A 17,339-nucleotide genomic window follows, 5' to 3' on the forward strand; every position below is an offset into this window, starting at 1 on the left:
AAAAAGAAAAAAATATATTTTCTTTTACCAGATCTAATGTGTTATGTTCTCCTACATTAATTTCATATTTCCACAAAATTCGAAGTGTTTCCTTTCAAATGGTATCAAGAATATGGATGTCTGCTTCAGGTCCTGAGCTACAGGCATACCCAGATTTGGGTATGACATTTTTGGCGAAAATTGGAGAGGAAAAAAGTGTCCGATCCTTAAGAATGTTAACCTGCCTAGGACTGGGGTTCTGCTAGCCGCAACAGCCAGTGAAAGTGCAGGGCGCCAAATTCAAAACAACAAGAATCCTCAAGCATACAAATATTTTACACCATTTTAAAGATACAATTCTTGTTAATCTAGCCACAGTGTCTGATTTCAAAAGGGATTTACAGCAAAAGCACCACAAACAATTGTTAGGTCACCACCAAGCCACAGAAAAACACAGCCATTTTTTCCAGCCAAAGAGAGGAGTCACAAAAATAGAGAAAATGAATCACTAACCTTTGATCTTCATCAGATGACACTCATAGGACTTCATGTTACACAACAAATGTATGTTTTGTTTGATAAAGTTCATATTTATATAAAAAAAAATCTGAGTTTACATTGGCGCTTTACGTTCAGTAGTTCTAAAACATGCGGTGATATTGCAGAGAGCCACATCAATTTACAGAAATACTCATAATAAACATTGATAAAGATACGACTATTATACATGGAACTTTTAGATAAACTTCTCCTTAATGCAACTGCGGTGTCAGATTTCAAAAAAACTATACGGAGAAAGCAAACCATGCAATAATCTGAGTACAGCCTTTAGACAACAAAGCAGCCAAAAAGATACCTGCCATTATTGGGTGGTCAACATTACTCAGAAATAGCATTTTAAACATTCACATACCTTTGATGATCTTCATCAGATTGCACTCCCAAGAATCCCAGTTCCACCATAAATGTTTGATTTGTTTGATAATGTCCATCCGTTATGTCCAAATATCTTCTTTTGTTAGGGCGTTTGGTAAACAAATCCAAAAGCGCGTTCAGATCGCGCCGAACGTCGGACGAAAAGTTCAAAAAGTTCCGTTACAGCCCGTAGAAACATGCCAACCTAGGTATGGAATCAATCTTTAGGATGTTTTTAACATAACTTCATTAATGTTCCAACTGGACATTTCCTTTGTCTGTACAAATGAAGTGGAACAGAGCTACCTTTCACGTGAGCTCCCCAGACCGAGGCTGTGGCACTCTGCCAGACCACTCACTCAAAGAGCTCTTATGAGCCCCTCCTTTAGAGTAGAATCCTCAAAACAGGTTATAAATACTGTTGACATCTAGTGGAATCCTTGGGAAGTGAAACATAACTAATTCCCCACTGTTGGCTGAGTTGAAACACTACAAACCTCAGATTTCCCACTACCTGGTTGGATTTTTTCTCAGGTTTTTGCCTGCCCTATGAGTTCTGTTATACTCACAGACATCATTCAAACAGTTTTTTAGAAACTTCAGAGTGGTTTTTATCCAAATGTACTACTTATATGCATTTTCTAGCTTTTACGGCTTAGTAGCAGGCAGCTTAACTTGGGCACGTTTTTCATCCAGGCTACCCAATACTGCCCCCTACCCCAAAGAAGTTAAACCCTGCCCCTGTTTGATATGCTGCTTGTGTATTCATTCCCATATCAGCTAAAAAAACAATGTCATGTTTTCTCACAGAGCAATAAACCACATGGCTAGCTAGTTGGCTCCAGCAGGTTTTACCATTTCACAATACATTGTAATCAGTTATTACAGGCTAAGTTATTACTTCTAAGCAGAATACTTTTTTGGGTGTGTTCTTGTTGTTTGGTTTACTGGTTGAACAGTTGCTGATGTAACCGATGTGAAATGGCTAGCTAATTAGCGGGGTGCGCGCTAATAGCGTTTCAATCGGTGACGTCACTCGTTCCGAGACCTTGAAGTAGTTGTTCCCCTTGCTCTGCAAGGGCCACAGCTTTTGTGGTGCGATGGGTAATGATGCTTTGAGGGTGGCTGTTGTCGAGTGTTCCTGGTTCGAGCCCAGTTAGGGGCGAGCAACACTCAATCTTGCATCTGCGTAGAGATTGTAGTAATCTTAAGTGTTTTGGCTGTAAACTCAAGCTCATAGCCATAGTGGATGTGTTCTGCTCTTAAAGTTGGCATCTTAGTGAAAAAATTACATTTTTAAAATGGGGCCATTATGCCAAGTTGAGATTGAGCCTCCATGCAACTTTCCCCAATCTTTTTTTAACCTGTTGGTTGCTGCGGCCCGGCAGATGAAATTGAAATCCGCTTTAAGCCCCTCTTCATATTTGTCTGGGACTGTTTATAAAGGCAGCCCTAAATAAGTTACACAAAGGGTGGAAAGAAGGTGTGTAATTGCTTTGTTTTTATTTGTTTCCATTTCTGTTTTCCTGGAAGTCTTCACTGTGAACAAGTGATTGGTTCCAGTGTGGGAAGGCAATTCTTCTCCTGTTCGCCACACATGGCCCCCAGTATCTGCATATGAATATGGCCTTCTGCTCAGACTGAGTGGAGCCCCAGCCCTCTCCCAATGCCCCCCCCCACTCACAGCACAGGGGCCCCCGCTCCCCACATGCTGTTATGCAATCGTGTGTGTGTGTGATGACACTGAAGAGGGAAGACCTGGAAAGATGTGTGTCAGGGGAACACTGAACAGGAGTCTTGTGGTGGGGGATGGAAGGCTGGCTGGATGCAGACGCCTGTCACAGGCGTTTAGAAATGAAGAAGAGGCCTTGAAGAACAGCTCGATTCCCTGGCCTACTTTTCGGAGCCGTTAGCGTGCGCACATGTGTGTCCTTTTGTGTTCCCCTTTCTGTGTCTTCTTTTACGTCAGTGTGAGCGTGCCTCTTGATCAAAGGAGCATACTGAGGATTTTGATGAATCACTCAACCACACTCTCAAAAAAACATCCCGTCATTATGTCCTTATTTGGGCTGAGATGTATTTGACTACCTTTCACAGTGTTGGTCAAGTCCATTTAGGAGCAACGCTGTACTGGAACATAAGACATGCAAAGGGAGAGAGTCAGGAAACCACTAGGGAGGTTGGGGAAAATGGGAGCTATGTGGAGGGAACATGAGTGGCCGGGTATGCAGTCTGCACATTTTCATGCGTGTATCATCTTTCCCTTCTCCCCAGTTTCAATGCACCCCTTGTCCTGTGAGCGCCCAGGCTGTCGTGGATCCCGTGCCCCTGCTGTTCAACTGGTAAGACCCGGGGCCGCCCTCCTCGGCTGTGTTTTCCACCCAGCCCAAACAAAAAACAATTACCACTGACACTAGCTAACGCATCCAATCTGTTGCCCACATGTCTATCCGTCTCAGCCCAGGCCAGCCTACCTGATGTTCCCTCCCTCCCTCCCTTCCTTCCCACGTCCCCCTCTCTCTCCCTGGCCTGGCTTATCTGATAGAGCTGTATTATATCAGCAGCTCTCTCTCTCTCTACTCCACATGTCTGCTGGCCCAGTCACATGCTGCAGGCTGCCATGCTGCCTGACAAGACCAGCGGAGATCTAATCTCTGTGCTATCAAGAGGTGTCAGTATCACGAGCAGTGGTGTATCATTACAGCCGTACCAGGCCTTGTCTCTGGCTGGATAATTAGGACTCTGGGCCAGTGTGGTGCAACTCCTGGTACGCCAAAACCCTCAACGACACGTTTCTCATTTTTCTCTCCACTCTGTTATTCCCTCCCTCTCTTCGCTGATTGGCTGATTGCCTTCCTGCTCGTGGAGATAAAATGTTTGCAGCTTGTCAAATATTTCCATGAGAGTGAGTGTGGTGTTAGCAGTGGGCCATCAACAGGAAATTCCAGGCTGAAAGAGGGAAGGAGAGAGGGAGAGCTTATAGCTTCAGGCAGGCCTCTCCTGTCTCTTGCCTCTCTTTCTGCTGTGTAAAGCTTTCAGACATACAAGAGCGGGGCTGGATGTTTGAGACATGGGTAGAGAGTGAGAGAGAGCTGATGTAGCTCTCTGGGTTAGGTCGGGACTATGTGAGGCTCAGGCTGATGAGAAGTGCCTGTGTTGCGGTAGAGCTGCCAAGTTTTAGGGGAAAGCTTTAATTGTCTAAATTGCATACATCTGGTTGGAGTTGGTGTCTGGAAGTGTCTTGCAGCTTTGATGACAGACAGAATGGTGATGCCCTGTGAAAAAGGGGGAGAACTATCCCCTTAGGCCTGCGCCTCTGTATAGGACTGCAGAGCTGGAAACACACACACACACATATATTATTTATATATATATATATATACACACACACACACACACACACACACACACACACACACACACACACACACACACACACACACACACACACACACAGGGAAAGGGTGTTGTGGCTCTGGTATTCATGTCTTTTCCCTCCATTGATGCAATGTGATGAGTCAGGCTGGTGTTTTGACTCACTTTATATTTGATGTCATGGGGTTGAAAGCTTGGCCAACACAGGCCATAGGAAATCAAACTTTATTTTCCGCATGCGCCGATACAACAAGTGTGGACTTTACCGTGAAATGCTTACTTACAAGCCCTTAACCAACAGTGCATTTCAAGATGATGTTTTTTTTTTACCAAGTAGACTAAAATAAAAAGCTACAGAATCCATGTGAAGTATGAAGTTGTGTGCTTGCAACAGTAGAAAAGCTGACAATGTCATGTGGACAACTCATTTATGTTGAATTACTCAGCCATTTTTAGAGTTGTCGTCTCTCCCCCCCCGTCCTTGACTTTTCCTAAATAAGTCTGTATAACAACACACTGTTAGAATCTTAATATCACAAACAGTCATTTGTGTTGTACGCAGTTATAAGAGGACATGTCACACCCCCCATTCACCACCAGTCATTCACAGCCAGCCTGCGCAGATGGCAAATAAAAACGATACCAAAACAATATTAAAACTCATTTCACGCATATTAATCGAGTTAGCCTAACGACAAGATTAAATTGGCAATAGTCTGATAGGTGACAGTACTATGAATTGTGAGATTGTATGAAGAGATAGGTGCAGATTGAAATGTCCAAAAGACACGTCATTGGCTGGAAGGGGGTGTCCCTTGAGGACTTTCTAGTGTTAAGTATGTCACATGGTTTTTGCTGGACAGGTCATTCATTTGTATTCTTGACATGGAAAAGAGGAGAGAGGAATACGTTGAGAAGAGATCCACAATGCAATAGTTTGAGCCAAATTGTCTGTCGCCCCCATTTTTTACCCTCATCAGCCCCCTCCCTGAGTCTGAGGGGTCATGGCCTCCCCACTCCCCCAATGAGGCTCCAGAACAGAGTGGCCATTGTGACAGAGAAGCTTGTCCAGCCATTGAGCTGAAACCCAATAGGGGCCAAACACTGCGGCTGCTCCCTGCCTGGGCTAAATCAGGCCAGGGCTCAATAGCCAGAGCTCTTTGTCCTGCCTGGGGCCAGGAGAAGGCGCAAGGCTCAAATACAGACACTATGGGAAGGGGGAACACAAGCCACAGCTATACAAGTGTTTTTCCACCACAGTCAACCGAGGCACACATTGAAGGAAAGCACATTTCTTGGCCCAGAGTGCAAGAGAACAATTTCTTTGATGTATGGTTGTCAAAGGAAAACATTGGTCGGGATTTGTGAAGTCATTGTTTACGCTCACCCCTCACATGTGGTGAATGTGGACAGACTGCCATGTTCAGCTGACCATCTCCGCCGGGGGGGTCTTGTGACTCAGATCTTTTGTTTTACACAGAGGGCTCTGCTCATAGCTGGAGTGAGTGTGTCCCGAACACCCTGATATCCTGCTGAATCCGCCCACACAGCCCTGAGCACACTAGAGCCATTTTAGCCCAGCCAGCCACCCCTATAGGGAACCATACAGCATACCATGCAGCAGAGCTGTGCCCTGTCGGCATTGCACTGACATAAACAGAAGAACATTACGCCTTCTTACTGAATGCAAATAGCTCCTGTGAGAAATGGTCTGGTATCACCGTGTCAGCCTTCCCCCTCCTTCTACCTCTATAATACTAGGGCCAGATAGTCTCTCACTGGGTACAGATGTATGCTATTCCACATGGTACATTCTGCAGGAGCCACAATAATGTAGGAGGCCTGGGTTAAAGTGGTGAACGGGTTGGCTTTGTTAAAACTTAAAGGCCTGTATTAAAATCAGTGGGGAAGTCTGCTCGGAGCCTCTTAAAAGCACTCAGACCCAATACTGGCTGCTGAAAGCGAGGATGATTCATTACTTTTCCCAATTTACTGATATTTACTCCAGGAGCGTTGTGCCAGCCGGCCCCAAGGCCTGCTCTACTCTGCAGTCAGTGTGGGGGAGGGAGCACCAGGGCAAATGGTGCTAGTCTGGTTCAGTGCTGCCCCAGGAAATGGCACGGCCAAGCTGCTCTCCGATATGTCCATGGTTCTGTACAAGCTCAGAATGTGAGTCTGTTGCCATTGTGTCTCCACTGCAGGCTAAAACCCTGTTGTGTGCTGTGCAGCTCTCTTTGCTAGCTAGGTATCTCTCCAAGCTTAGCTGTTTTTCTGAGAAGGAAGAGGTGATGTTTGACTGGAAGGTAGCAGGGCTTCCTTTCCTTTCCCCACCACCTCCCAATTCCATCTGCTCCCTTGAACACGGCCTGTGTGTGTGTGCCGTTCCAGCGCTGCTAATGGAGAGGGCTTCCCAGAATGCATTGTAGCGTGAGGCTGTGCTCGGAATTCAGTGGCTGCTGCTCTCACATCGTCTAGTAGTGCGCGATGAGGGGGAAGGAAGACTGTTTCATTCCATCTTTCCTTCAGCCTTGTGAAATCATGTGAGCTTATAGCTATTAGCCTATTTCTCAATCACTCTCTATCCTTTTTCTCCTTCATTTTTCTCTCTCCTCTCTCTTGCTCTCTCCCTCCTCTCTCTTGCTCGCTCTCTCTGCCTGTGCGTCTACATATTTATTATTTAAACGGGATACACCCTCTCTCTTAATCAAGTGTTTTACTCGTTCTTCTCCCCTTACACATGTGTGGAGTTTGTTTACTGCCCAGTAACACACACAACATGGGCAGCCAGTCACAGCTCAGTGACGCTTCAGCTTGCCTTGGCTTCACTGAGGAGGGAAGAATATCCCTTTCATACGAAGACATTTTTCCACCGACTTTACCATACCGCCAACTATTTTCGCGTTTTCTTTAAATCTGAAAGGTATTTTCGGTATCAAAGCCGAAACTTTTATTTCTACCAAATGACCGCGTAATCATATTTCTGTCAGAGAAATGTGCATTCACGAGCTTCCTGTCACTCTGGTTACCATGACAATGATCACAACAGGGTCCAAGTTTAATGTCTCTCGCTCCTTCCTGGCAAAAGCAATGGCGATATGAAAGGCAAATGGTGACAAGAATGTGGTGAACATTTGGCTTTTTGAAAGGGGACCATATAAACATTGCTCAATTCTTTTTTTCAGGCAATGTACCGCAAGTCCTATGTGAATTGGGTATAACAGACCTGCATTAGAATCCACTGCAGGCAGCAGAGAGGATCTCTCCATACTAATCCATTCACGTCCCCTCTGACTAGCCCATGTAGCCTAGTCATTGGAAACGGACATATTTGTTGACCGGTGTCATTGGTTCAGTGGAAGGGTTCTTGGATGGCACTAGTCCAAACCACTAATTGGTGCGGGTCTACTTGTCTAATGAGAGTATTGATTGTTCCATTGTGTGGCTCAGGTCTGGCCGGCTGTGGACACAGTGCGTCTGTCTGAGGGAAGGGGCTGCCCTGGATATGTGGGGCTCAGTGGTGGCCAATGGTGATTTCATTTAGTAGCAATGAGAATACATGTATGGGAGGACAACATTGCAGAGAGTATAGTAAGGGGAAACAGGGAGTGACTGAACGACAGAGCTGGAGGTGGAATGTATTCAGAAGGAAAGAGCATATTTAGTGGAGCCAGCCTGCTCCAGGTCATCTGTTGTGGCTGTAATTGCTTGTGTGCTTGGTGGGGAACATGTTCCAAAGTTATACAGCGATCCCCAGGGGGGCGTGGGCGCTGGGAAATAACTTCTGAGCTCGTTAGAGTGTGACGTTCACCTTGGCCAAGCTTTCAGTGTTTTCCAGCCCATTGGTTCCCTTAGTCTAGCCACACACACACACACACAAGATGTATCCCTGGCTGTACCCTATTTAGCCAGCCACCTCCCAGTGGGCAGTTGGGGGTGCATAGCAGCACCCCAGGCCCCGCCCCAGCTCTCAGACTGCCATGCTGTGCTGTTAGAGGCCTTTCATCTGGCTTATAGATATATAATTCATCTGGGATCTGAGGGAGCTGCTCCTCTCATGCCACTGCTACTGCTGAACCAGGACAAATTAGAATTCTGTTTGGTCCCCCGGAACGCTCCCAATCAACTTCCCCATAGAGCAAGAGAGGACGAGTGTGTGTGTGTGTCAGGCCAGGATTCCTGTGAATCTGCTCCCCAGCCAGAGAGGCTCCATGTAGACTGAGGTGGTATAATGGAAGTGTTTTCTCTGCTGTTCTTTCTGCCTGGTGCGCTGAGGGTTTTTTCCACTGTGAGGGATCGGATTTCCACTCCTCATGGTTGTTTATGCTGTTGTCTCATGCAGCCCTGCCAACTGTCCCCTGTCAGCCTGCCTGTGGTCTGGGCTCTGGGGCCTCGGCCTGTCTTGGCGCCTGAGCCTGCTCCACACAGACACACACACACACACACAGACACAGACACAGACACAGACACAGACACAGACACAGACACACACACAGACACACACACACACACAGACAGACAGACACACAGACACACACACAGACACACACACACACACACAGACAGACACACAGACACACAGACACACACACACAGACAGACACACACACACAGACAGACACACACACACAGACACACACACAGACACACACACACAGACACACACACACAGACACACAGACACACACACAGACACACACACACACAGACACACACACAGACACACACAGACAAACACACACACACAGACACACACACACAGACACAGACACACAGACACACAGTAAGATCTAGGCTACTGACTGACGAGGAGCTAACCTAGCAGTGGCAGACATTTACAACACTAGTATGGCTGAGAGGCCTGAGAAACCTCTCCAGCCATGTTCTCTGGTAAACCTCCACGCTTCCCATCCCATCAGTAATCTACTGAGTGTCTTTCACACATGACTGCGTAATCCCGTTACGTCGGGGAAAGGTTTTGACAGCTTTTTCATCCTGGCACGACAAGATGGGTGCAGGCAGAGCTTGATGGCGGATTGTTTTGATGATGTTTTCGTACTCATTTTGGTAAAGGTCACATCCCATCTCCCTGTGTTCCTCCCCCGTGCTTTGTTCATTATCCTGCTCCGCTCCACGGTTATTTTTACCTCCTCCCATAATCCTTAATTAATGGAGCCCTAGTCACAGCGCCTCACATTTATCTCTTACACACACACACTCACACACTAATTCACACAAACTGATTATATACACATACACACTGGTAGGCAGTGACGTTCCTGCTGAATGTTATGTGAGAAACCATGCTAGCTATTTCTTCTTTCTCTCTCCTTTCATTTGATTCATCTGTAGCACAGTAAATGGGAAACAACTGAGCAGAATTTTCATGAGTTTGGATACTTGGGTCCTTTCAGTGCACAGAAACCATGTTGATACTACACTGGTGTTTAACTTCTGTGAAAGTTCAGGGCGCCAAATTCAAAACAGAAATATCATAATTAAAATTCCTTAAACATGTATTTTATACCGTTTTAAAGGTAATCTTGTTGTTAATTCCACCACAGTGTCTGATTTCATATAGGCTTTACAGCAAAAGCACCACAAATGATTTAGGTCACCACCAACTCACAGAAAAACACAGCCATTTTTCCAGCCAAAGAGAGGAGTCACAAAAACACAAATATAGATCAAATTAATCACTAACCTTTGATGATCATCAGATGACACTCATAGGACTTCATGTTACATGTATGTTTTGTTTGATAAAGTTCATATTTATATCAAAAAAGCGGAGTTTACATTGGTGCACTATACGTTCAGTAGTTCTAAAACATCCGGTGATATTGCAGAGATCCACATCATTTTACAGACATAGTCATTATAAATGTCGATGAAAATACAATTGTTAGACATGGAAATATAGATATACCTCTCCTTAATGCAACCGCGGTGTCATATTTCAAAAAAACTTTACGGAAAAAGCAAACCATGCAATAATCTGAGAACGGCGCTAAGAAAAGAAAAAAATATATCCACCATGTTGGAGAAATCAGAAATAACATTATAAATATTCCCTTACCTTTGGTGATCTTCATCAGAATGCACTCCCAGGAATCCCAGTTCCACATTAAATGTTTGATTTAGTTCAATAATGTCCAATATTTATGGCTAATTAGCTACTTTTGTTAGGGCGATTAGTACACAAATCCAAACGCTCGTGCAGGTCCAGCCGAACATCGGACGAAAACTTCAAAAAGTTATATTACAGGTCGTAGAAACATTTCAAACGAAGTATAGAATCAATCTTTAGGATGTTTTTATCAAAAATCTTCAATAACGCTCCAACTGGAAAATTCCATTGTCATCCAAGCTACTCAATACTGCCCCTGCAGCCATAAGAATTTAACGCTAGCATTTTGATTTGAGATGGTAATATAATTTCAAAGGCGGAAATGTGTCAGTCTCCCATAGCGTGTGTTAATTTCAGTTCAGGAGTAGGGAATTGAAAGATGGGCCTCATGTCCAGTGTGAGGTCGTAAGTGGTGTGTTTAATGGGGGCGGGGTTCGTTCTGCCGTTCCCCCGCTTTTCTTTGGCTGCAGTCTCATCCTGACAAGATTTGGCTTGGAGAACAACACACAGCTCCCTCCACAGATGTGGGTGTGTCACGCACTAACAGGTTGTTTATTTGTCCTAGCTTTGTGAATGTGGGTGTGTTTTTGTGTTGCCAAAGTGAGTTTAGTTGTTTTGTCCCTGGCGCCGGTCACAGCGCATTGTAAAGGGCAGTGTTTCAGCTGAGCAATTTATAAACAGAACAGTGGTTGGTTTCTGACTGCTCTACGTTCTGCAACCTGGCCTCGACATTCAATGGCGTGCTGCTCTTTGCCCCCCATAGGCGCATGTTTGATCTACGTACACACACGTAAGCCTACATTGTTCACGTATGTGTGTATGCTCTCCTCCTCCACTGAGGCACGGCAGGTCTTCAGGCCCTCCCCCTCTCAGGGCTGTGAGTTTCAGGCTTCAGCTCATTAGTTGTGGAGTGCGTCGGGGGGTGGGGGGGTGTTGAGTGAGGTAGGTGGAAGGGGTTGAGTGAGGTGCAGAGAAGGGGTTGAGTGAGGTGCGGAGGCTTGTTACTGTGTGTATTAGCCTACATGCGTGTGAAGGAGCTTGTGGGAAGCTGCTCAAAGCTAATCCCGTTGTGGCCCTCCCAGATCGGCCGTTGAGTTCTGAGGAACTACTGCGGTTACCCCCAGCTGCCTTCTACATTCAGAGGAAGTAGAGTGAGATGGCCCAGTCTTGTTTCTTATCGTTGGGATCCCCCGATGTTAATTTCTAGATCTTTGAGATGCAGGTTTGTTGCAAATGCACTTGGGTGGGATGATGGCCCCAAGTGAGTTACTGTAATGACTAATGACACTTAACAGGTCCCATGGACGTAAGTAAATACTACAGCAGTGCCGTTGTAGCAGTGAGCTAGGCTTTGTTTTGCTGGGATCCTCGTTAAGTATGGCTTTATCTAGCTCGCTGCCATGGCAATAGCACCGGCCTCCTCACTGCTGATAGGCCCAACGTTAATGCACTTCTGATTTGATGGACTCCCTGTTACACGCTCCATTGATCTATATGAATATGCATTATGAAATGGCCTTTTTTATATGGCCAATGCGTGTGCAGTACTAGGTGGAAATCCAATAACCATTCAGAGCACCCTACTAGTGATGCCATAGCTATCGTAGAGAAAAGCAGATTTACTATTCATTATGGAGATGGCCTGCTGGGCTGCATGTTTGAAGCTAGCTGGGTGCTTTGTGTGCATGGTTTTAAGTTGTGAGTGTGTGTGTGTGTGTGTATGCATAATGCTTGGGCAGAGTAGTCGACTGGCCCATTTTCCCGAATTTGTTTGGGATTCGGCGTGCACGCCCCCGAATTCATGATTTAAAGCTCCAGCTTAGCCTCGATGTTTTATGTTTGTGTACGTTAGAGGGTGGAATCTACCCGGCTTATGTAGAGACCGTGTGACTTTTAGAGTAACGTGTGTTGCCCTCCCTCGCCATACTGTAGTTGTTCCTTAAATCCGTCTGTCTCCGCCCAATCCCTGTTCTACTACCCTAGTTCCCCTCCTTCGGATCAGGGGCCTCCCCTAATCACTGGCAGAGTCCTTAATTAGCTGAAGTGCCTCTAAATCCGTTCACTTTATTTAAAAGGAGTCAATCAAGGTAAAAAAGGGTGTGCAATTGCCACCAATCCCAGTACCCTGTATGTCGATAACAGGATGGTTGACATTTCAGTGTGCAGTATAGCTGCTAACCGTACCATGCCCATCCTGCTCCTAGATACAAGCTACTCAATAATATAATAATTAGCCCGCGATCTCTTCATTGAATCAAAACAAACTAGGTAGCTTCTTGGCTAGCATTGGTTGCTCGGGAAAACTACACAGTCTCCTTACTGCTCTCCATTGATGTTTTCAGAGGCTAGTTAGGACCGGGCAGCATGACGACTGCGACACCTCGAGCATCTCTCGAGCCCCGGACGTGTCTCTGTGGATGTCTGTGTATACATGGTGTTTAATGTGGAATATCCCCATCTATGTTAGACTAGAGTGGAGATACTGCACAGGGAAAATAGTCTTACTCTTTCAGAAGGTGAAGGGCAGAAATGGATCCTCATCGCTGGCTAAGCTTAGTATGCAGAGGCATACATTATCATGATTACTCCAGTGCTGTTGGCTTTCTCTTCATCCCTCACCCCCTCTCACACGCTCTCTCTTTCTGTCAGTTCGTTCGGTACATGTGCCCTGTCCCCGCGTTGCTAGGCAACAAGCCCAGTGTGTATTATTATTGTGGCTATGTCAGGCGCTCTGCCTTTCTCTCATTTCTGTTTGTCCAGGAGATGGTAGGATCAGATGCTGAGCTTTGGATGGGAGAAGAGAAAGGAGGATGAGGGATGGAAGGATGCGTGGAGGGGGAGGAGCACTAAGATGAGTGAGTCAGCAACAAAGAGATGAAGCCTTATGATATGAGGGTAGAAAATATACAGGGGTTTTTCCCCCCAGTCTCTCTAGCTTTCCCTGATGCATGGCAGAATATATGGCACAACCTCACTTCACTGAGGTCACTGGCCGAAAAGGTGAGATGATTTACCAGAGAGACTCATTCAAGCAGCAGCACAGAGCTGTATTGGCCAGAGTGCTCTCTCCACAGTGGAGAGATAGAGGTGTAGGGGAATGCCGTCGTGCTCCGAGTATCAGATGAAGTTATTGGATTCCAGCCTCTCCAGCCCCCTGCTCTCAGACCAGAGACTGCTGGGTGGACAGGTGGCGCTGTCCAGTCTGGATGGAGGTCCTGTCTGTCTGGCCTATGGTCTCTCAGGTGAGAGAGATGAGACGGAGCCCCCTCCATCCCATCTTCACCCCCCAGGCCACTCCGTTCATCTTAATGCATCCCTACTCGGCTTGTTTGTCTTTCCCCCTCCCTACAAAGGCCTCTAATGAAATGAATTACGGGTCAGGGGCTGCACCGGCAATCTGGGTCCTGGTTGCCTGGGTACTGGAGTGGGCCAGACTGGCTCTATTTGCACACTAAACAGGGCTAGCTGCTGCGCCCTTCTCCTATATGAAATGTAAATAGACTGCACAGCCGCCGGGATGGTCCACACAGCAGTAAGGGCCTCACTGCTCCTGCTCTCCCCTCATTAGGTAGCTCTCAATAACTCCTGTGATCTTGCAAACCATGATTATGACAGCGATGAATGACAGACAGTGTAGGCTGGTGATTGATCATACACTATAACCATAACAGACATTACAGCACAAGAAATTGAATGCCGGAGACTGTGCAGTTGTTTCCGTATATAGCAGAGAGGCATGGAGAGAATAATATGGCAAGTCTCCCAAAATACACTCGCCATGCCGAATGACTATGTGCAGCTGCTGGGTCTGTGGCAGTTTAGCTTTATACATTTTTAGAATGAGAGCATCTGCTGTCGTGGAAAATGCAGTGGTGTGGACCTGATGACAGGCCTGAGTTAGGAGCGGGGGGAGGCTACCGATCTGCTTTTCATCTTCTCAGTAGCAGCAGGGGCTTTCAGAATACCCCTCATTGGCGCTGCATGTGTGTGCGTGTGTGTGTGAAAGAACGACATCCCGCAGTGAGGTGAAGCGTTGGCCTCTGTCTGACCGCAGAGGGAGTGGCTCGATGGAGGGAGACATGAAGCGGAGAGAGAGAGATATGACGCAGAGGGGGTATGACGCAGAGTCCTGGCTGTAACATCTCCACCTCGGGCTGAAACAGAGATTGCTTATTTCTACCACCTTTCCCATTTCTCTGATGCCTGCAATTGTTTTTAGTTTTTTTGTGCGTCCAATTCTTACTCAGTCACATAGTATCGCGTGCCAGAAGGAGTGACGTCATCCAAACCATATCAAAGCATTTATTTCACTCTATTTCCATCCTGTGTGCGCGTGTTTGTGTGTGCGCCTCACTGAGCTATTATCCAGTCTGGCAGACCCACAGACATCCCCCCTCCTCCCTGTCTTCTCCTTGGGGTTCTCTGCCCCTGTCCCTACAGGGTTTGCCACACTCAGAATGCTGATGTGGTCCTCCTCCAAATCACTGGTGGCTTAATGTTGGGGTACCAGGAAGCTCCGCTGAATCTTTTTGTCTCATTAATAGTTCCTCACGGCGTGACGTTTCGCTGCTGGCACGTGGGTCGTACTGGGGTACGGATGTAAAAAATCCCTCAATCTGCCATTGGTGCCAATTTTTTAATTAACCCCAAGGTTGCCTTGTTAAATCTTGTTCATTCTCTGAAATGAAATACCATGACTGTTTTATTAGCTGGGAATGTTTGTATTTTCGTGTGCAGGGTGTGCTGTTAGCATGATAACACTCATTAAGACAGACTGGTAGAATAGCTAGCCATCACTAGCATTCACTTGTTGAAGTAACTTTTCAGTGAAATGGAGTTGACTGGAAACTACGACATGAATATACACTGAACAAAAATATAAACGCAACATGTCAAGTGTCCCCATGTTTCATGAGCTGCAATAAAAGATCCCAGAAATTGCACATAGGTACGAAAAGCTTATTTCTCTCAAATGTTGTGCACAAATGTGTTTACATCCCTGTTAGTGTACATTTCTCCTTTGCCAAGATAATCCATCCACCTGACAGGTGTGGCATATCATGAAGCTGATTAAACTGCATGATCATTACACAGGTGCACCTTGTGCTGGGGACAGTAAGGCCACTCTAAAATGGGCAGTTTTGTCACACAACCCAATGCCACAGATGTGTCAAGTTTTGAGGGAGCGTGCAATTGGCATGCTGACTGCAGGAATGTCCACCAGAGCTTTTGCAAAAGAAGTTCATTTCCCTACCATAAGCTGCCTCTAACATCGTTTTAGAGAATTTGGCAATAGCAGAATACGTGTATGGCGTTGTGTGGGTGAGCGGTTTGCTGATGTCAACGTTGTGAACAGAATGCCCCATGTTCATGGTGCGGTTGTGATATGGGCACGTGTAAGCTATGGACAAACAGTTGCATTTTATCGATGGCAATTTGAATGCGCAGAGATACCGTGATGAGATCCTGAGGCCCATTGTCGTGCCATTCATCTGCCGCCATCACCTCATGTTTCAGCATGTTAATACTCTGCCCCATGTCGCAAGGATCTGTCCACAATTCCTGGAAGCTGAAAATGTCCCAGTTCTTCCATGGCCTGCATACTCACCAGACATGTCACCCATTGAACAGGTTTGGGATGCTCTGCATCGACGTGTACAACATCGTGTTCCAGTTCCCACCAATATCCAGTAACTTCGCATAGCCATAAAGAGGAGTGGGACAACGTTCCACAGGCCTGATCAACTCTATGCGACGGAGATGTCGGGCTGCATGAGGTAAATGGTGGTCACACCAGATACTGACTGGTTTTCTGATCCACGTATCTGTAACCAACAGATGTATTCCCAGTTATGTGAAATCCATAGATTAGGTCCTAATTTATTTATTTTTGATTGACTGATTTTCTTATGAACTGTAACTCAGTAAAATCTTTGAAATAGTTGCATGTTGTGTTTTATATTTTGTTCGGTGTGTGGTATGTATGTGTATCTATATCTCTATATATCTCATTCACAACATTTGGATGGGAGCTATTATCCAGTTATATAAGAGGCTTGGCTGAACTGCTTTCAATGGGGAAATATTGCTTCCTCAGCCCACTTCTGTGATTTTCATTGAAACTTTACTTTGCTGTGTGGACCTATAGTCCCTGCAGCTCATGGCGGAGGAGTAGATATGTTCTCTCTCTTTCTCTGTGTGTATATCCGTGCTAGCTGGTCATGTGATACTGTTAAACGTATGGAGAGGCTCAGCCCACGCAGTGGAAAAAGTGAACTCAACCCCACCGCTGCACACAAGCTCCCAGAGGACTGTCTGTTTACTAAGGCTTGCTATAATTTTAGGGGCGTGTTTGTTTTATCATCCCAATGGAATTACGGTAGTTGTGTATCCCGACTGTTTCATGTTCATAACCAGCGTGTCCAGTAAATGTGTTTGTAAGCCAGATGCAGTTGCTTGCGAGTGGAGACTGGAGATTATTAGCGGTGTGTGTTCTCCTCATGGGTCCTACCAAGTCAGTGGACAGTGAGGGGGACAGAGGCCTTCACAATAGGACCCTGTGGATCCTATTGGAAGATACCTGGGAACAACACACAGTGCTGTCTCAGAATGACATTAGGTTTTTGTGCAGCAACATAATCATCTGTTAGTATCATGGCTATGTAATTAACATGGAATATTTTTACCATAGTATTCCAGACCAGGGTTCTCCCCAAGGTTTTTTTTTAACAAGGTGGTACGGATTATTGAGGTGAGACCCGGAGGGGTGCTGTGTCCCTGTTTTGACTCAGAGATTTTTTTACATCCTTTAACACTTGAAACACCATTTCCTGCAATCTAGAGCCTAAAATTAGAACAAATAAAATAGCAAACAAGGTGCACTATATACTATTTTCCACAGCAGTTTTCCTAGAATTATACTAGTAATTTCATTTTTCAATGG

General features: G+C 45.9%; 1 protein-coding gene across 7 annotated transcripts in view; it reads left to right on the top strand.

Moving 5' to 3' along the window:
- The window catches only part of LOC112249124 (ankyrin repeat domain-containing protein 11), a 144,207-nt gene that overhangs the window by 88,220 nt on the left and 38,648 nt on the right, over positions 1-17,339 (top strand). For 5 of the 7 annotated variants that reach the window (XM_024418783.2, XM_024418782.2, XM_024418785.2 and 2 more), the window contains one exon: positions 3,169-3,236. The exons of the other annotated variants lie outside the window; for them this stretch is intronic. The gene's annotated coding sequence lies outside the window, so the exon portion shown is untranslated. The remainder of the gene's footprint in view (positions 1-3,168; positions 3,237-17,339) is intronic. 7 annotated transcript variants of the gene reach the window in all.

The sequence above is a fragment of the Oncorhynchus tshawytscha genome, linkage group LG04 (genome assembly GCF_018296145.1).
Source record: "Oncorhynchus tshawytscha isolate Ot180627B linkage group LG04, Otsh_v2.0, whole genome shotgun sequence".
In the NCBI taxonomy this organism is placed as follows: Eukaryota; Metazoa; Chordata; class Actinopteri; order Salmoniformes; family Salmonidae; genus Oncorhynchus; species Oncorhynchus tshawytscha.